Source organism: Amblyomma maculatum, chromosome 10 (assembly GCF_055883805.1).
Source record: "Amblyomma maculatum isolate TAMU_Amacu chromosome 10, ASM5588380v1, whole genome shotgun sequence".
Lineage (NCBI taxonomy): Eukaryota > Metazoa > Arthropoda > Arachnida > Ixodida > Ixodidae > Amblyomma > Amblyomma maculatum.
Genome location: NC_139353.1, coordinates 139,434,471 through 139,456,765, shown reverse-complemented (window position 1 = coordinate 139,456,765; position 22,295 = coordinate 139,434,471).

Below are 22,295 nucleotides of genomic sequence, written 5' to 3'. Positions count from 1 at the left end.
TTGCAAGGGCCAACTTAAACCGCGTAGCAATGTTCAACGCACATGAAACTCATTTGGAAGACTTGACAGCAGGTAAAAAGCAAAAGGGGGATTGTGTATCTTGTGAGCTCTCCACGGATCTTCTTGCTGATTTGTGCCACCGTTTGCGGAAAGTAACGACACCATATGATCGACCTGAACTTCGTGGAGCAAATGGCGTCCCTCTGCACCCTTCAGCAAAGTGTACAGTTCGAGTTGTTATAGACGGCGTCCGCCACCATGTGCAGTTTGCTGTGCTTTCACCGTGTGCGCATTTGATGATTTTTGGATGGGATTTTTTATCAACCACTTCAGCGTTAATTTCATGTGGCGACCGTGTTATCCACATGACAGACAGTGATTTTTCATCTGACATTTCTGCACGGCATCATTCCCTCATTGCCGCAGCTGATACTGTATTGCCTCCACAGTGCGAAACACTTATTACCGTTGTTTCTGAACACATCGGTGACGGGGATGTACTCATCGCACTATCTCATCGTCATCTTGCACGTGGAATCGCCTTCCTATCAAGTCTTGTACGATTCCGCAGCAGCTCAGCGATAGTAGCTGCCACGAACACTTCCCGTGAATCCCTTGTGCTGACTAAAGGAACTTCCCTGCCATGCATAGTGGATGCTCACCCTATATCCATGATGGTTCTCACTGCCCCGCTACCTCCACAACGTGATTCATCGCAAGTCTCTCTTTCCATGCTGTCGAAGACAATCAATCCGAACCTCATGCCGCACCAACGTCAAGAATTGCTGCAATTGCTTCAAGCCCACCAAGCCATTTTTGATGCCACTTCCCCACCACTGTGACGGACTAGTGTTGCACATTACCGCATCCGTACCAAAGGTAACTCAATTGTACGCCGACGACTTTATCGGGTTTCTCTCTCCAAACGAAAAGTAATTGAAGAAAATGTCAATGACATGCTCCGTCGGGATATTATTCGTCCATCAACAAGCCCATGGTCCTCCCCAGTAGTATTAGTTAAGAAAAAGGACGAATCGGTACGATTTTGTATTGATTATCGCGCACTCAACAAAATTACCCGCAAAAACGTCTACCCGATGCCGCGTATTGATGACGCCCTTGACTCTCTCCAAAGTGCCGAATATTTTCCGACCTTGGACCTCTGCTCAGGTTATTGGCAAATACCTATGCACGAGGACGACAAAGAAAAAACCGCTTTCGCAACTCCCGACGGACTTTACGATTTTAATGTTATGCCCTTCGGCCTTTCTAACGCACCCGCAACATTTGAAAGAATGATCGATACTCTACTTCGAGGCCTCAAATGGAGAACCTGTTTATGTTACTTGGATGACATTGTTATCTTTTCGTCAACTTTTACCGACCATCTCGCGCGCCTGAATGAAGTCCTCACGTGTCTTGCTTCAGCGGGCCTTCAGCTCAATACCAAGAAGTGCCACTTTGCAGAGAAGGAAAATAAAATATTTGGACATCTGGTTAGCCATGACGGCATTCGCCCAGACCCTGAAAAAATAATCGCGGTCTTGAAATTTCCTCGCCCGCAACGGACTACAGATTTGCGCAGTTTCCTCGGCCTGGCGTCCGATTTCCGGCGATTTATAAGACATTTTGCAACTATTGCTGCCCCACTTCATGAACTGCTTAAAGCGCGCAGCCCTTTCGTGTGGACTGAACAGTGCAACACTGCTTTTAACGACCTAAAGCACGCCCTCACATCAGATCCAGTTCTTGGCCACTTCAGCGACAGCGCTCCTACCATCCTGCACACTGATGCTAGTGGTCACGGTCTTGGCGCTGTACTTCTGCAGCGCGATGCAACTTCGCGTGAGAAAGTGATTGCCTTCGCCAGTCGGACCATGACTCCAGCTGAGAAAAACTACACCATTACCGAGCAGGAATGTCTCGCCGTCGTCTGGGCTGTTCAAAAGTTTCGCCCTTACTTTAATGGTCAGCATATCACAGTTATGACCAATCATCATGCTCTTTGCTGGTTATCTTCCCTGAAAAATTTGACAGGTAGACTTGGCCGTTGGATTCTACGCCTGCAAGAATACCATTTCGACGTAGTTTATAAAGCGGGTCGCCAACACCAAGACGCCGACGCTCTTTCTCACTGCCCGGTTTCGGATCAACCTGCTGTTATTCTTCACAATGCATTTCCACCTCTGACCACAGCCGATCATCGCTTCCACCGACGCATATCATTGTAGTTTCTTTTGACGGCTCTGAGAACAAGCACGCCCTCCGCTCAGAGCAATTAGCTGATGCCTACTGTCGGCCCATCATCGACCGCCTTTTCGGCGCTTCGAGCCCACCCAACGCTTGGCTTCTCCGACAGCTTCGCAATTTCAAGCTTGAAGATGGCATACTACGCCGCCACGTGTATTATTCTGATGGAACCCGCTGGCTCCCAGTCGTACCGCGTGGGTTTCGCCCACGTATACTAGCGGCTTTCCACGATGACGCTACTGCAGGTCACCTTGGTTTTAACAAAACATACGACAGAGTGAAAAGACGATTCTTTTGGCCTGGCCTGTCTACCACCGTAGCTAAATACGTTGCTTCCTGCCACCTGTGCCGTTACGTGTATTATTCTGATGGAACTCGCTGGCTCCCAGTCGTACCGCGTGTGTTTCGCCCACGTACCTTGGTTTTAACAAAACATACGACCGCGTGAAAAGACGAATTGTTTGGCCTGGCCTGTCTACCACCGTAGCTAAATACGTTGCTTCCTGCCACCTGTGCCAACGTTGCAAGCGGCCGACGTCTTCCCCCACTCGTCTCCTTCCCCCGCTCGTCTCCTTCCCTGTCCCGCCACACCATTCGACGTAGTCGGCATCGACTTATATGGTCCCCTACCTCTCTCCAATGGGGGTAACCATTGGATTATAACAGCTCTCGACCACCTTACACGCTATGCTGAGACGGCCCCTGTACCGACTGGTTCCGCTGAAGAGGTAGCTAATTTCGTTTTGCAGTCAATTGTATTGCGTCATGGCGCTCCTCGGGTGCTTCTAAGTGACCGCGGGACGGCCTTCTTATCGATAGTCGTATCCGAAGTTCTTCGTGCGTCATCCACCCTCCATAAGACAACCTCAAGCTACCATCCTCAGATTAACGGTCTGACTGAGCGATTTCACCGCACCCTATCGATATGATATCCATGTACATCCCACCGGATCATCGAAATTGGGATACCGTTCTACCATTCGTAACATTCGCCTATAATACTGCAGTACAGCGGACTACCGGTTACTCCCCATTTTTCCTCGTTTTCGGCCGTCCTCCCACTACAATCCTCGACACTTCCTTCTTCTCTACGCCCGACTACTCCTCATCATTACCAGAACAGTTCTTATCCCGGGTGGCCAGATGTCCTCATCTTTCCCGCCTCAACACAGAAGCGTGCCAGCAAGACCGCAAGAGTCGCTAAGATTCGAAGCATCGCGTGGTCTCTTTTCGTCCTGGTGACGAAGTACTGCTCTATGCACCACTGCGCACACCTGGCCTTAGTGATAAATTTCAGCGCCGCTATCTTGGTCCCTACAAGGTAATCAACCAAACTTCCCCAGTAAACTACCAAGTCACACCTGTTGATCCCGCAGCTGACCGACGCCACCGTGGAACTGAAATTGTTCATGTATGTCGCTTGAAGCCGTTTGTGCGCCGCGGTACACCGGTTGGTTAGGAGCGGCCAGGCTGGCCGCTTCCTAAACCCCGGGCAAATTGTGTGAGCCCTCCACGGATCTTCTTTTATTTGTGCATACCATGATCTTCTTCTTCCTCTTGTACATACCACCATCATCGTCCCGCGGCGCCGGCTCCGGCGCGCGCTTGGGTTTTCTTGATTAGATTAAACGCTGACACGGCCTACCTTCACGACCTTGCTGTCTGGACCTGGCCTTCTTTCAAAAAAAAATATATATATATATATATATATATATATATATATATATATATATATATATATATATATATATATATATATATATATATATATATATATATATATATATATATATATATTACGATGGGGGTTTCACGTTGGAGCGCTGGAAGAAGTCGAGAGAGAGAGCAGAGCGCTCAGTGGGTGAACGGCTGCGCCTGGCACGAGAGTGTTTTCTAACGTCTTTCTCGTTCACTTTTGCTGTCAGCTTCATCTTCTTCAGGACGGTTATATTTTCCCCCTGGGCAGACAAGCCCACCGGGCAAGACAGTTATTCGTTCCCACGAGAGAGACACGGCTTCATACGGGCGACATGGGCTACCTCGGTTGTGACTGAGCGACGACCACTGGCTGTCACGCGCGATATTCGGTAGTTCACTTCGCTGCCGCGCTCAGGCACAACGCAAGGGCCAGCGTAATGCGCCGATATTTTCTGCGCTAAACCACGCTTTCGTAGAGGTCGCCAAACCCACACCAAGTCTCCAGGGGCGTACCACACGCGGGTATTGCGGCGGTCGTACCGAAGTACCGAGGTTTTGAATGCTGTTGCGAAGCGAGAATTCGCAAACGGGAGAGACGGTGAGATTTTCCGGCTCAACAAAGAGTTTTGGCGATGCACGTTTCGTCATGGACGGGGTAAGGAAGAATGGTGTCTAGACAATACCGAAGAGGACGGGCATATAGAAGGAAGAGCGGGCTGTAGCCGGTCAACTCAAGTGTTGCAGTGTTGAATGCAAATGGTATAAACGGCAGTATGGTATTCCAGTTTTTGTGTTCAGATGCCATGTACATAGGTAGCATGTTGACGAGTGTGCGGTTTGGGCGCTCCGTCAAGCCGTTGGTTTGAGGCTGATATGGTGTGGAATGTCGAAAATGCGACGCACACAAACTGAGAAGCTCTTCCACAACATCTGCCATAAACTGGTGACCTGGATCACTGATGATTACTCGCGGAGGTCCATGGCGGAGGTTGACAGAACAGAGCAAGAACAAGGACACGTGGTAAGTGGTGCTTGAAGGAAGAACGGCCGTTTCGGAGTAGCGAGTGAGATAGTCGGCACAAACCACGATCCAACGATTTCCGTCGGAAGACATCGGAAAGGGACCCATAAGGTAGATTCCGGCTGTCTCAAATGCACCACGTGGTAGAGTCACAGGATGCAGCAGGCCCTGTGGCGTGGCTGTAGGACATTTGTGTCTTTGGCAATCAGTGCAGTTCGTCACACATCGCTCAGTCCCATCGGGCATCTTCGGCCAGAACCCAGTCCACTGGAAGTGGGGTCATCATGCATGGCACGCAGAATGCACGAGCGGTGGTTCTCAGGAACCACAAGTAGAAAATTCGTGCCGGTGCTTGAGTAAGTCGTTTTGCACAAACGTCCATCACGGACACAAAATGGGATGGGAGATGTGCAATTCCACGCCACCACAAGCAGTGGCTTGAGGCTTACGTCGGTCTCTTGCGCAATCCGCACAGCCGAGGCGTCGGAAAACTGGGGCACGGCGGAGGCGATGTAGTGATCGAAGTCAGCAGAGTCACACTCGGTCGTAGGAAGGGGAAGACGAGAAAGGCAGTCTGCATCAGCGTTCTTGCGGCCACTCTTGTACAAAAAGAGAAGTCTACTCCTGCAGACGAAGGGCCCAGCGTACCAGACAACCAGATGGATCGCTAAAGTTTACGAGCCAACACAGAATATGATGGTCCGTCGCAACTGAGAAATGGCATCCATATAGGTAGCACCAAAACCGTTGAACAGCGAAAACTACAGCGAGGCACTCCTGCTCCGTAACAGTGCAGTTACGCTCAGGTTTGCTGAGAGAATGGCTTGCATACGCAATTACGGTTCACAAGTACAGAGCCGATACTAATGCCACTTGCATCAGTGTGGACTTCCGTCGGAGCGGAGGGGTTGAAGTTTCGTAGTATGGGATGTAGTAAGCAAACTTTAGCTGCTGGAAAGGCCCGGCACAATCTGAGGTCCACTCGAAAGGGATGTCCTTTTGGAGAAGGGACGTCAAAGGGGAGGCCACGTCAGCAAACCTTGGATGAATCGTCGAAAGTAGGAGCACAGCCCCAGAAAACTGCGGAGCCCCTTTTGATTCTGGGGTCTTTCAAATGCTGCAACTGCTGCAGTCTTCTGTGGATCTGACCGAACTTCATCGCGGTAGACGAGATGTCCGAGTACCAACGCTTGACGTTCGCGAAAACGGCACTTCTTAGAATTCTGGACAAGGCCAGCCTTATGCAGGCGATCTAAAAAAATAGCGAGTCTCGTGTTATGCTCAGTAAATGTCGGACCAAAAAATAACATCCTCTAAATAGCACATGCAGATTTTCCACTTAAGGCCAAGAAGTATTGTATCAATAAATCTTTCAAATGCGGCCGGCGCTTAACATGGGCCGAATGGCATCACATTAAATTCAAATAGGCCGTCCGGCGAAAAAAAATGCAGTTTTTTTCATGTCAGCAGGGCCCATCGGAGTCTGGCAATACCCCGATCGCAAATCAACCGAAGAGAAATAAGACGCGGAGAAAAGGCAACCTATGGCATTGTCGATGCGCGTGAGAGGATACACATCCTTTTTAGTGACGGAGTCGAGGCGACGGTAGTCGATGCAGAACCTCCATTTACCGTCTTTTTTCTTTACCAATATCACGGGAGCAGCCCAAGGACTGGACCAATCCTGTATTACACACCTATTCAACATGTCTTTGACATGCTCGGTGATGATCTTACACTCTGATGGTGAAACACGGTACGGCTTTGGCGAATTGGATGGGCAGATCCCGTGTCAATCCTATGGCGTGCGCGAGACAGAAGAAAACGTTGCGAGTCCTCGGAGTGTGCGAAATCAAAGACGGAGACGTGCTGAGACAATAGATCCATCAAGATCTGGCGTTGCGATACGTTCGAAGATGCGCTGATCACAAGCTTCTGGTCAGCGGCGAGAGAGAAGCGTAGTTTTCGGGGAAAGGAGAAACGAGAGCTACATAAATCGGGATAGCTGCGCTACATCAGGCTAATTTCAAGGCCGCTGGAAAAATAACCGGTTCTGGTGAGCAATTTACAGTCCACAGTCCAGTACGGCCCTCTTTCACACAAACCGAACAACGCGGCACTAAGACATTTTTCTTTACGCACTCTGAATGAAGAGGCGCCGCAGTAGCCTCAAATGAGTCGTTAACGGCACGGGAACAGGACACCTGGACGCACACTGCAGAATTTGGCGGTACGACGACTTCATCACAGACACACAAACGTCTTCATAATTTGAAGACTTTTCCAAGAGTTCACGAGGAATAAAACTACTAACACTTAGCGCTCCTATCCGGCGATCAACTGTTGCGCCGCATATACGCAAGAAGTCGATTCCTAAGATTACGTCGCGTGTAGATCGAGGCAATACTGCAAACTCCACCAGAAATACTGTGCTTCCCAAAGAAATGTTTACGCTGCACTCCCCAACTGGATACAATAACTCTCAACTTACTGTATAAAAATTACCAGTTTTGTCCCAAATAAACATAAATTTGTTCTTCAAAAGGTTCTTTACATCTAAACTCATGACCGAAACAGTAGCACCAGTGTCTACAAACGCATTGCAGATAAACCGTCAACCACCACATTAACTTTGTGCTTTAACATGTACGCAAACGGAGGAATAATAGGTAGAAGAGCGCATTGTCCAGCGACCTCACCTCCATCGGTCGTGCTGGCTAGCTTTCCAGCAATGTGGCGGAGACCGGTGCCGGGGTGACGGCGAACGGCACACACCAAGCGACGGAGGCGATGTTACACTACGGTCAGATGCTGGAGAATGGCTGCGGAAAAATTCGTTCTGCAAACGAGCCCTCCGGGAAGGATGCTCTGGCCGATAGGTATCGATGTAGGGCTGGGTGGCGCGTCGGTTCGACGCTGTCGGGGGATTCCTGAACGATGAGCGCCGATTGCAGTAGCGGGAAATGTGACGCGCGACACCACACCGGTAGCACACTGGAAAATGTCAATAAGAAAGGGGCGTGTCAGCTGGTTCCTGCATGGTAGGCCGCGACGAATATCTAGATTGTGGTTCTGGGACGATGTAGCTGTCCAGCGATTGACGCGATGTACGATTGGAGTAATAACGAGGATCGCTGCGCTGATGGTAAGAAAATCGTTGGCCACTCTCTTTAGGTAGTGGTCACAGGGTGTACAGGGTTTCCTGGCAGGCGAAGTCGGTGACATTCGCGGACATCGGCGGGCACGCACCTCCAAAGGTTAGAAGAGCATATGCCTCACTTGCGAAGCCATTGGGCCGGGCAAGCTGCTCACGTCATTACATCTCATCACGAACAATTTCACGGATGGCGCACAGGAGGCGTTGAGATGGCACATCCATACTAGCCACTGTAGTGACATTTGTGACACTGTAGTGACATAGTGACACTGTAGTGACATAGTGACATTTAAGTTGTCCTTGACACTGAGGAAGTGATAGAAATCTTCCACAATGCCTTTGAGGAGATTGCTTACTTTATGTCCTCGGTCATCCTGCTGTTGACGGTCTTGCACAACTTCCGTGGGGCCTCAATGTAGGTGGTGCAAGTTTCCCCTGCTGTCTGGGCCCTCTAAGCAAGTGTCTGCTCGGCCTGTTTCTTCTTTGCAGCTTGGCCACCAAAACATTCCTTGATTGTTTCGAGAAAACTGTCCCAAGTTGTCAAGGGAACTCTCGTGGTTCTCACATCACATCAAGGCGGTTTACTTCAAGAAGACAGCATTCGCTAGTATGGCCACCGAATCCCAGCGGTTATAGCGGCTCACACGTTCATAATGCGTGAGCCAGTCATCAACATCTTCCCCTGCTTGGCCGCCAAAGCAACGAGGGTCACGAAACGGTAGCGTCGCATTCGTGGTGGTCGGCGGCACATCGCCAGATCGGGGGCAGAGGGTCCCGTGTTGATGTAAGGAGCTGCTCGGTAGTCTGCTGCATTCTTACAGGAAAGGGCGGGAGACTAGCGAGGCGACGGCTCCGACGAAGCTCCAGTGGTTGAGGATGCGTCTTGAGCGTAGTCGTGCCCCACACCTCCACCAATTTGTCACCATGGGGGTTCGACATCGGAGCGCTTAACAACAAGTCGAGAGAGCAGGTAGCTCAGCTGGTCAACGGCTGCGCCCGGCACGAGTCTTTTCCAACGTCTTTCTCCTTCACTTTTGCTGTCAGCTTCATCTTCTTCAGGACGGTTACAATATATACCGGGTGTCCCAGCTAACTTGAACCAAGGGTTACAAAAGAATATATTTTAGGTAGGGCAATAAAACCAGTTGCATACAACTGGCAGTCGCCTTGCGCACTACATGAATTTTTTTTGTTTTGCAATTACTTAATTAGCTAATTATGTTAATTTTTCTAATTTATGAAATATTCATCTTAGACCAGAAATGTGAATTGGAAAGTTGTAGAGCACCTTCAGAAACCCCCATTTCATTAATTGCGATAAAGAAAATCTCACGTGTATCTTTTTTTCCGGGCTCAGAAGAAAGCCCGCGAAATACAAATAATGCCACGTGACTAGCGCATTTGTGCGCCGCGATTGTGGTGCTCTCAGTCGTTGTTTGAGCGAACGAAATCAGCTGCGGCCGTGTCTTCTTGGCCCCGTTAAAGCGGCAGACCGATATGCCTACGATGGCTTCTTCGCCCGCGTCAGACAGCCGGTCCACGTGACGGTGCAGTAGCAGCGAGAGCGGCGAGCCGACACCACCGACATTCTAACAAGGTCTTTGCATCACCTTCTCTCTCATCAGCGAACGTAACGACAAACGGATGAGCGATAAGGTATCAGCCACTGAACCTGCGCATACAGGCTTGGGTAAAGGGGCGAGATGACATCATATGACTAGACTAAAATTAGCGCTGCACCTTCATTTGCCGGTTCTTTATTGCCATCCGCCTGTCGTGATGTAGGCTGCTGCGGTGCGCAGGCCTGGCCAAAATCGCGGTGGCGACGGGCGAGCTCGAGCTCGCTCGAACCATCGCCAACGTTTCTGCCTGCCGCTACAACAGGACCATCAGGTCACGGCTGCAGCTGATTTCGTTCGCTCAAACCACGACTGAGAGCACCACAATCGCGGCGCACAAATGCGCTAGTCACGTGGTACTATTTGTATTTCGCGGGCTTTCTTCTGAGCCCGGAAAAAAATATACACGTGAGACTTTCTTTATAGCAATTAATGGAATGGGGGTTTCTGAAGGTGGTCTACAACTTTCCAATTCACATTTCTGGTCTGAAGTCGATATTAAAAAATTTTGAGAAATTAACATAATTAGCTAAATAAGTAATTGCCAAACAAAAAATTGCCTGTAGTGCGCAAACAGGCTGGCAGTTGTATGCAATTGGTTTCACTGACCTACCTGAAATATATTATTTTGTAACCCTTGGTTCAAGTTAGCTGGGACACCCGGTATAATGGGTATTTATATTGCAATGAAGCGCTTTACGGAGTGTGAACGACAGTATATGTTATAGCGTATTTATTTATTTGTATTTTCCGAGCCCAGTGTTCTAGAGTGACAGCCCGAGTTTGATCCGCTTTGTCGGCTTCAACGACGTCTTCGTTTTTCTTTTCTTGCTGCATTGTAACTGGTCAAATATCTCTGTTACAATATTCCCTCTGTGAAAAGAGGCCATCCTGCAGGATTAAGTGGAAGTCAAGATGGCAGGGTCATAGTACGGTTTCAGCCGGTCAGTGTGGACAATTTCACCTCCCCCGCGGCGGCGATTGCTGTAGGCGTGAGCCTGACGATGAAGTCATCAACCAGGAAAGCTTTTTAAGGCACATGATAGAGTCCCTGGTATCGACTCATAAGCTCGGGTGACTGGCCTGAGGTAGAGGAGGGCACCAATAGCCACACCGATGAGTCTACACGATAAGCAGGCGGCATACATGTGGAACCGGAGCGGTTGTTTTTCTGGTGGTACTTGTTTCGAGTTGTGATTTGACGTGCGATCTGATGGCACTCTTTGGCATGTGCAGTGGCTTGAGAAATGGTGTATATTCGGAGACGTCAAGACGGTAGGGTGCGAAATCGTGTCCATTGTGAAAGAAGATTAACGGCCGTAAGCAAGGAAAAAAGGAGATACACTGGTAGTCGCTTGTGTAGCAGAATTGTAGGCGTGGTTTAAAAATCACAACACACGGTCCTAATTGGTGTGGGTGGAAGAAATATACATAGCCATATACATAGAGAGTACGATTAAATCGCTCGATCATTTCGTTTGTCTGGGAATAGTAGGAAGACGCCGTACGATGAACAACATTGCATTCCTGAAGAAGGGCTTCTATGATATCAGACAAAAATACGCGACGACGACCACGCACAGTGACGCAGGAGGAGGTTCTCAAGGATAAAACCAGCGACGTCACGGGCAGTGGCAGCTGTTAAAACAGCAGTTTTTGCATATACTGTGAGGTGATTAATAACAATAATGATCCACCTGGTGCCGGTGGAAAAGCAGAGAAGAGGCCCGTAAAGTTTAATTCTAATATGTGAGAATGGCCAAGTGGACACAGCAGAGGCTGCAGGGGAGCTGGAGGTCGTTGTGCGTTCTTGTGACGCTGACAGTTGATACAAGAGCGTACGTACTGGCGAACAAAACGATACATGCCCTGCCAGTAGTAGCAATGACGCGAGTAAATGTTTTCAGAAATCCAGCATGGGCATACTGTGGATCGTCGTGATAGCTAGCGCACAAATGTGGAAACGGAAATGTCGGGGAATAACGAGCAGCCATTTTCGGCCGTCAGGAGGCAGGTTATAGAGAAAAGAAGGTTGTCACCGGTAGTAAAGGGATGGGCTTGACGTCGGAGAGCTCGAGAAGGGAGGCGCTTTGATTGATTGACGGGAAAGTTCATGATTGCAACAATCTAGGGACCTTTGCGCTGCTCACATACGTATCCATGGTTTCAAGTGAGGAAGGAGTGATGCCGGCGACAGAGTGTGCTTCAGGGTCAGAGGCCACCAGGGAGAGGAAAAAGGCGTCTGCGTCGGAGTCCTTGAGACCAGAGCGATAAATGACACGAATATCATAGTCCTGTAAACAAGGACCAGTGGGCAAGGCGGCTGGAAGGATCCTTGAGGAACGACATAAGGTTAAGGTGGAGTCCAAGACAGACTCCTCTCGCACTACTAATGTATCTCGGGTGAGGGACGACATATACATATAAGGTAAGATGGAGTCCAAAGTCAGACTCCGCCCGCATCACTAATATATCGCGGGAAGAGAAAGTTCCGCAATTCGAAAAATAAATGAATAGGTCAATGAGACAAACGCTTTTGGTTGGAAGTTATTAAATAAAAGAGGGAGGTGCTACTAAAGCGACCCACAACCCAGGAAGCGGGCCCGGGGAGACCCCACCTATCTCCCCTGGGAAGTAGCGGAAGGGATGGGTTGAAGGGTAATGGGAAATAGGAATTAGGATAGGGTTATGGGAAGTTGGGGGAATGTGCGCAGCGTAGGATTTGACTGTCAGAATTTGAGTCGAGCTCCCATATGGGCCTCCGTAGAGGGCGAGCACTCGCTCTTAGCCGAATATGCGGCCCTCGGCCCTTGGATCATTCCACCACCGCAATGCGTTTGCCGGGTCTCCGGCATCTAAGACAGGCTCCCTACATGAAGCCGCTTTTGAGGTTCCCCGTCCCCCCAGCTCAGTTCCCCCCCCCCCCCCGACTCTAGTTGAAGTACTGAGAGATAGATTTTGCAACGTTCATGCCTGCTTCAAGGTACTCCGCAAGTGGCCAGACTTTAATCTGGCGCACACTGATGGATACTCTTTCACGGTTTTCACTCGGCAGTGCATGTTGGAAGGTACATTTCATCGGCGTCCTGACCAGACAAAGGAAACGCTTTAATCCCATCCAATGCTTATGTCCGCTCTGGTGCTGGAGGTCCTTGTATCCTACAGAGGGTACTTCCCACGTGAGCACTTGGCGATTTGTTCACCGGCTACTAACCGTTTCCGAGGTCGGCTTTCACACCGTTTCTGCAGCCCCGTTCGGGTGTGTACTCAGCCTTTAGGCCTTTCCGTACTAGGCGCTTCCACCTGTGTTCCACCAGTCTTTTCCCAAGTTTCGTCATTACCAGCTTATAGCTACTCTCCATCTCATTTCCACTCTTTCAAGCCAAAGGTGAGTTCCCCAGAACCCGAGCTAGGTTCGCCCCAGCCGCCAGGCTTCCGTCGAGGCCCCGTTCTCTTCGGCAACGGAAACCAACGCGTCTGCGGCTGGGTAATACCTTTAGGCACGAGGGGAATTTTTGGTCCAACATACAGAGTCAGCTAGCTGTGTTTCCTAACCATACTCCACAGCTACGCCGCCGTTCCCTAGGCAGCGGGCAGGGCTTTCCCTCGGCCTGCCGACCACTCCGCATGTTGGTCTTTGTTCAGCATCCAAGCTTAGCTAACTGCGTTTCCTGACCGTACTCCACAGCTACGCCGCTTTTCCTCAGCAGCGGGCAGGGCTTTCTCTTGGCCTGTCGACCAACTTGAATGCTGAATGAGAGCCCAGCATGAACTCAGCTAGCCGCGTTTCCCTCCGCAGCTACGCCGCCGTTCCCTTGGCAGCGGGCAGGGCGTTCCCTTGGCCTGCCAACCGACTCCAAACTGGACTCTTTCCGAATTACACGCGCCCCGCCCAGACCCACTCTGGACCTGCCGCCGCTCCGGCAACGGGCTAACGTGTGCATGGCACGGTCACAATTCCAAGGGAGTACGCTGGGAACTCCCCGGGAATTTGCCACCCCTTATGCCACCGCACCCCCGGCTGAACCCATACCGACCGCTGGATGTCAGTCATTGGGCAAAGCCAGGTAGCCGAAACCACCTTGGCCCACTCAACGGGCAGGGGGGACCACGAGCAGGTCGCCAGATCGGAGTTACCCCCCCCCCCCCCCCCCCGGTGAGGGACGACAGCCAGCACAAAGCATGGTGATCGCTGATGACATCGAATGGCCGACCATAAAGTAAGGGCGAAATTTAGTGATGCCCCAAACAGTCGCCAGACATTCTTTTTCTGGCAGGGTCCGGCAAGACTCCGTCCTTGGACCGGACGTGGCCGAACATAATTAGCTGTCGAGCACCAAAACCGTCACTTCATTAAATTTAGCTGCAAGTTTGCGTCTCTCACAAATCGAAGAACACCCTCCAGCTGAAGATGAGATGGAAAGTCCTTCGAAAATATATCATTTTGGTGGAAAGAGACATCTGCCACTTCAGCACGCAGTTGATGTTGTTCATTATGCGATGAAATGTGGTGAGAGCATTGCACAAACCGAAAGGCATGACATTAAATTTCTATAGGCCATCAGGTCTTATGATTTCTATGTTCTGTCGGTTGGCTTCAGCATGTGGCATCTGTCAAACGTCAGGCCGGACGTCTCGTGCGATCTCGCGCCATCTTGTGGTTTATCTTCATATCTGCCATTGAAAAAGATCGTCAGAGCGAAAGTGCAAGAAAAAATGTAACATTTTGTTATCGGCAACAAAATTATACTCGAGCATTACCGACCATCGAATTCAGTAGATAGGTTCATATCGGTAGATAATTTCTAGATTGTTTACATATCAAAAACGCTTAGTCAGAATCCATGTATTGGCGCCGCTGCTCCGCTGGCAGAATGTGAAGCTAAACCATGCAATGAGCCAAGCATTATTGTTCCCTATATCGCTGTTGGCAGAAACAAATTACATGCCCTCGCATACAAGCAAAACAAATATTCTGAGATTTGTCTGCAAAAAAAAAACAGTGCATTATAAATATGCGGGAGATTCTTGAAGCCATGTGATAGCCAGAAATAAATTGAGCATAATATTAAATACAGCCAGAAATATATTGTTATCTGGTGTACCATGCTGACATTCAGCAAATAAGAAACGAAGTGTCTGGGTGGGTTGTCGAAGACAACGTTGAGAGTGTAGCTGATCGATTAAGCGGTGCGCATCGATTCCGTGGTGGTGCTGCCCACTGGTGCGTTATTTTTTCTCGTAACATCTTTGGTGGACGTACTGGGTTCGTATTTCGTATGGGTTTTCAGGTGAGTGTTCATATTTCCGTCGTTTCGTCCAGTACTCAGCAGCCCTTGCTCGCCTTCTCACCGCCCTACTGAAAAAGGTGCACCTTTCTCCTGGGGCCCTGACCAAGCTGCAGCTTTCTCCGAACTTGTTGCTGCTCTCACCCACACGGCCTTCTTGGCTCATTTTAACCCTTCAGCCCCTACCAAACTCCGCACTGACGAAAGTGGTCACGGCATTATAGACATCCTTGCTTAGTGACACTATGGCCGCACCAGAGTGATTGCGTATGCCAGCCGCCTAATATCTAGGACAGAACAAAATCACTCTATCACAGAGAGGAGTGCCTAGCTCTAATTGGGTTATTGCGACGTTCCGCTCTTTATTGTTCGGCGACCCTTTACTGTTACCACGGACCACCATGCCTTGCGCTGGCTTTCTTCACTCAAGGACTCTACTGGACGTTTAGGACGCTGGGCGTTAAGGGTGCAAGAATACACCTTTTCCGTGGTTTATAAGTCTTGTCGGCTTCACCAAGATGTAGACTACTTGTACCGCCACCTGTCGATCCTCCTAGCTCTATGGACTATGACATTGACACATGCGTTCCGTGTTTATCGGCCTTTCCCCACATACCCAACGGACACCGCTTGGACTCTGCGCTCCGGTCTATCATGGATCGTTCGACTACCGGCCAGTCTCATGCTGCCCTCGCTACGTTCGTACTCCACGGGGACACACTATACCGCCGCAATATGCGACCAGATGGCGCTGAGCTCTTGCTCGTCATTCCGAAACATCTGCACTCCACCATTCAAGAACAATTTCATAATGATCTCACCACTGTACATCTTGGAGTGTCCCGTACGTAGGACAGATTGCGCCGACGTTTTTACTGGCCGGGTCTTTACGCTAAGTTCGTCATTATGTGGCCGCATGTGATCTGTGCCAGCGTCGAAAAAAAAAAAAAACATCCGTACTGCCATCTGGATACCTACAGCCAATCTCCATCCCTCCGGAATCGTTTTTTTTTATGTTGGTGTTGATTTGCTTGGACCATTCCCAGTCTGCTCAGGCAACAAATGGATCGTCGTAGTGACCGATTATGCTACGCTTTACACAATTACCCGTACGATCCCGACTAGCCGCGCAACAGCCGTCGCTGATTTCCTCCTTCATGACGTGATACCTCAACACGGTGTCTCTCGTCAACTACTCACGGATCGCGGTCTCTGCTTCTTCTCCAGAGCGAGAGAGAGTATACTTTAATTGTTTACCGGAATAGCGTGGGTGGTTTCATCAGTCCAGTATACTATTTGCCTGGGCTGTTTCCCGGGCCCTGGTGAGCAGGCTGCGCTGCTCATAGAGACCCGTGTGGGCCAGCTCTGCCTGCCACTTTATTCTCCAGAGTGATTGATGAACTACTTCGTGTGTGCACCGTCTGTCACAAATTTACCACCGCCTATCTACCTCAGACCAACGGCCTCACAGAACGCTTCAACCGTACGCTCACAAATATGTTATCAATATATGTCTCCGGCGAACACCGAGATTGGGACAATAATCTTCATTTATAACGTTCGCCTATATCTCTTCTCGTCATGATACCCCTTTTATCTACTCTGTGGCCGACACCCACTACTCCCCTTTGATACATCGCTACACGCAACTGACACCGCCGCTAGTACTTATTCTCGTGATCCCATCGCCCGCGCTAATGATGCCTCCACATTGCTCGCGACATGCTATTTGCCTCCCAAGGCGCCCAGCAATCCCGTTCTAACAATCGCCATCGCGATATGCACTATGCTCCAGTCTCTCTCGTTCTGCTCTGCCTCCCATCCCGCCGGGTGGCCTTCTGCGAAAAACGTCTATCACGCTACACAAGCCCCTACCGTATCTTTCGCCGAGTCACCGACGTCAACATACGAAATCGAACCTCTGAACATAAAGTTTTCTGCACCACAAGCCTCTGACATTGTGCGTGTGACACGACTCATGCCGTATTATTCACGCTCTGCTTCGTTTACCTAGAACGCACCGGGACTGTGCTTTTTGCGGCGGGGGTAATGTCATTTGGTGTACCATGCTGACATTCATCCAGTGAAAAACGAAGTGTCTGGGTGGGCTGACGAAGACGACGTTGAGTGTGTAGTTGAGCGGTTAAGAGGTGCCCATCGATTCCGGAGTGGTGTTGCCCACTGGTGCATGATTTCCACTCGTAACAATATGATAGCCAGGAAAAACAACCTCAACCATTATAAACAACCTTCGCAAGATACCTCGACGTTTACACTGTAGTAAATATTTTTTGCAGGCTGCATAAAAAAGGCGGCTGACAGGAATGGCCGAAAATTCCTTTAAGTCTGCCAACAGTCACTGCTGTTTATGCAGAGTTTGTGCAGATCATGACGTAGTTATTGATAAACGGTGTGAATGCTGGGGGTTTATCCAGGTTTGTTGAATCTGTTACAATCGCCCTTTGCCTTCAGATGGCTCTGGGGCGGGCACTGAAAATATACGTGTTGCTTGGCAGCTTGTTGCAGCGCACGCGCACTGAATTCGACTCCCCAGAAGCAAATGCCGCCTACGGCAAACAAAACATTGGGAGCAGTAATATAAGTAAAATGTCTTTAACAAGCTGCATGAAAAAGGCGACTGCCAAAAACAAAGGAAAATGCTTTTATGTCTGAAAACAGTCACCGCTTTCGCGACTGCAAACACCCCTTCATAGGACGAGCAAACCGCCTTGCTTTCTCGGGCGCGTCGCGCCCAAAAACCCGAGTACACTCAGGTCACGGACAAACCAATGAAATGATATGTGGAGGGCAGAACGGATGTACGCACAGCTCCGCAGTGCTTCCGGTGCCCCCAGCTTACTGCAGGCAACACGATGTTCTCCCACAAGTTTGCAGCCGTCTACGGAAGCCACTGCGCAGGGCGAGCAACGGAAGGAGCGCGCCGTAGCCGTCTATCTAGTCTGGCCATGGGTGAGCCAAGCATTATCCTACAAATGCACGCCTGAACCCAGCACACGGCCGCTCCGAAACGTTGGTTAATTATCTGGTGACAATTTAAAATGTCCCCGCGCCAAAGAACCTTAATTCAATGATCAACTACAGCAGTGGTGCAGGCGGCTGAACATTGTTATCCATGCTAGGCGTCAGCGGCAGGGACTGCAGGAGGCGGTTAGATGTCGGGAGCCGGTGCCGCTTGGGCCATATTCTTCCAAGGTGCCGTCCGAGCAAAGCAGAGCAAGAGCACCACAGTCATGATTCTAATCCGTGTATCAAGGCTTCGAGTTCACGAGACGAGATGAACAAAAGGTGACTATACATTATTTACAGGAATGGGATAGCGCAGAACGTCGGCGAGGGGGCCGAAAGCGACTGGCTACACGCAGCTGTCTTCTCACAGCGCCCGCCAGGGAGATTTCGCCACGTGCCCTCCAAGCGAGCAGAACAGCACTTTAAGGACGCTCACGAGTCACACTCGACAACCGTGTGTGAGAGAGAGGTTGAACGAAGAGATAATAAAGGACAGTACATGAGCCTCTGACTGATGTTTGTTTCAGTGTCACCACCACTGCCAACATGTAGATAGAATGAGGAAAGGAGAGAGGCGAGAAGAGGAAAACAGCGGAAAAGAAATATTCGCACGCAGTCGAAGTCGCAGGAATACCGACACTAAGGTGACGAAAGACGTCTCTTGAAGGAGGTCTTGGAGGGCCCGGAGCACCCATGAAAACTTATAGGTAAGTGGAAAAGGTGGTCTTCTGAGCCGCGACAGGGGAGACCCAGTTGCTGATAGGCTGACCGCAGGCGAAGACGCTGGGCATTTAATGCAGGGCACTCATCGAGGATGAAGGGTGGGTATGTACTGTGTTATTGAGGTTTACAGGTGAGGCGAGAACAAGGAGTATGTTTTCTTGTCAATAAGTGTATAGCTGGTAGTATAGATGAATTCTATAGCAATAATAAGAGGGTATCAGGCGCCGTAATTAAGCTTGATAAGCGGTATAAACTGAAGGTTGTACAGGCCTACGCGCCAACATGTAGCCATGATGACCAGGCAATCAAAAGCTTCTGTGAAGATGTAGAATTAGCAATCGGGAGGGTAAAGACGCAGTACACTGTCCTAAAGGGCGACTTCAATGCCAAGGTTAGGAAAAACCAGGCAGTGATCGACTATGGCATTGGTTTTAGGAATACCAGGGAGGAGTTACTAGTTGAGTTTGCAGAGCGCCATAACTTAAGAATCATGAATATCTTCTTCTGCAAACAAAATAACCGAAAGTGGACATGGAAACATCCTAACGTGAAGACTAACAATAAAATTGACTTCATACTGTGTTCTAACCCCGCCATTATGCAGGATAGAAAGATAATCGGGAAAGTGCGATGCAGTTATCACAGGATGGTAAGGTCTCCAATTATTCTAAATCTTAAGAGGGAACGAAACAGATTAGTAAGAAAAGCGTTTACCAATGAATTAGCAATGACGGTGGGGAAGGGGGGGGGGGGGGAGGGCAGATGAGTTCAGGATCTCGCTGCAGAATAATATTCAGCTCTAAGCGACGATGAAGACATTAGCCTACAAGCAATGAAAAATAATTTCAGAGATATTACTGAGTGCGTTGTAGAAGTAGACAGTGAAATAGTTAGAGAGGCTACCGGTAAGCGGTCTAAGGAGACAAAAGATTTGATTAAGAAACCCCAAAGTATGAAAGCGTCGAATTCAACAGACTAGATAGAGTTGGCAGAAATGTCAAAGGTAATAAATACGCGCAAAGTGGCCGATATAAAGAAGTACCACATGGAGAAAATTGAGCATGCTGTAAAGAACGGGGGAAGTCTTAATGCGGTGAAGAAGATGGTATGCATTGGAAAAAGTGAGATGTATGCGCTAATGGACAAGGAGGGCAACGCCATCACGAATATGGACAAGATAGTCAAAGTAGCCAAGGAGCTCTATGCTAATCTCTACAGTAGCCAAAGTAGTCAGGACAATAATAAGATTGGCAGCTGCGAAAAGCTATCAGAAGTTCCACCAGTGACGAAGGACAAGGTTAAGGAAACTTTAGAAACTATGAAAATGGGGAAAGCAGCTGGAGAGTATCAGGTAACTGTAGATTTGTTGAAGGACGGGAAGATGTACTAGGCAACCTAGCCACCCTGTATACGCATTGACTACTGCCATCGACGGTACCGGGAGCATGGAAGAATGTAAATATTATCCTAATTCATAAGAAAGGGGAGGCTAAGGAACTTAAAATTGACAGACCAATCAGCTTGCTGTCTGTTACGTATAAGGCATTTAGTAAGGTAATCGCTAAATGAATCAGGACAACCTTAAACTATAATCCAGGAAAATAGCAAGCAGGTATTCGGAAAGGGTACTGTACCATTGGCCATATTCATACCATCAACCAGGTGATTGAAAAATGCTCCGAGTGTAACCAGCCAATATACATAGGATTCAATGATTGCGAAAAAGCATTTGACTCAGTAGAAACCTGGGCGGTAATGCAGGCATTGCGAAATAAGGGTGTAGATGAGACGTACATGACAGTACTGGAAGATATATATAGTCGCAGCACAGCAACCATAGTTCTGCATAAAGAAAGTAACATAACACCTATATAGAAGAGTGTTAGAAAAGGAGGCACAATCTCCCCAGTACTATTCACAACATGCTTAGAGAAAGTATTCTGACTTGGAGTGGGAGCATTTAGGGCTAAGGGCAATGAAGAGTACCTCAATAATCTGCGGTTTGCTGATGACATTGTCTTGCTAATTAACTAAGGGAATGAACTGCAAGGAATTATTTATGACCTAGACAGGAAAACTAGGAGGTTAGGCTTGAAAATCAATATGCAGAAGACTAAGGTAATATGTCTTGGGAAGGAACAGCGGTTTACATTAGGTAGCAAAGCACTGGAAGTAGTAGGCGAATATGTCTACTTAGGAGAGGTAGTAACCGCAGATCTGGATCATGAAAGAGAATTAACAAGGAGAATAAGATTGGGATGGAGCGTATTTTTCAAGCACTCGCAGATTATGAATATCAGCTTACCGGTATCGCTCAAGAGGAAAGTATACAACAGATGCATCTTACCTGTTCTCACCTATGGGGCTGAAAAGTGGAGACTTACGAAGAGGGTTCTACCTTATTTTAGCAAAACGCAGAGGGTTACGGAACGAAAAAATGTTAGGGGTAAGGTTAAGAGACAGGAAGCGTGCATAGTGGGTCAGATAAATAACTCAATTTATTGACATTCCAGTGGAAATCAAGAAGAAGAAGAAATGGGCATGGACAGGGCATGTAGTGCTAAGAGGGGATACCCAATAGTCGCTTTGGGAAAGAAACTGGATTCCAAGGGAAGGAAAGCATAGAAACGGGCAGGAAAAAGTTTGGTGTGGCGGATGAGGTTAAGACGTTCGCAGGGCTCAAGTGGATGCAGCTAGAACAGGACCGAGTTAATTGGAGGAATATAGGAGAGGCCTTCGCCCTGCAGTGGGTATGGTCAGGATTATGATGGTGATGATGATGATGATGATGATGATGAGCCCGAGGACTGGTATTTATCTCGATAGGCCGGCTTGTCCAGACATTGTAGGGTTTGTGCAAATCCCCTGAGTGACGTGAGAACAGCTGCGGACGCTGCATGACGAAGTACAAACGCTGAACCATTATCACCGAGATCTATGTGGGAGAGCTCGTTTGCTAAAACATATATCGCAAATTCCACTTTAAATACCTATAGGCCCTACAACCATTCATGTATTAATACAATAGTGCGCTCGGTAACTACAATCGGGCTGCCAATCGTTTCTTTCGTTAATAAATTTACTCGCTCCAATTTCATATGTTTTCTATCCCTGCTTTATATATTTGGGCTTTTACTCGTTGTATAGTCACAGGTAGCAGCTCTATGTTTTCTGCGATTATTTCTTTTCCGCTTTTACATTCAATTCTCAGAATTCCGTAATTTTATGAATTATCGCAGTGTGCCCTGGCAATGAAGTATCGAAACGTTTTAATGCAATGCCAACCGCAACAAAACCGAACAGTAAGCCAATATCAATTGATAACTTGCAGCCCAATTCGAATTAGAAACATTCCCACGCAGGTGAATATGGGGGCGGGGAAGTTGGCGATGCTTTCGTGGCGGCACATGTGGTTGGCCTATATACCGCCGGAAATATGTGGTATGATTTCGGGGAGGAAGGTCACAGTGTCGCATGCTTCAAATGTCCTGGTGGCTGTGACAGTAGCGCTT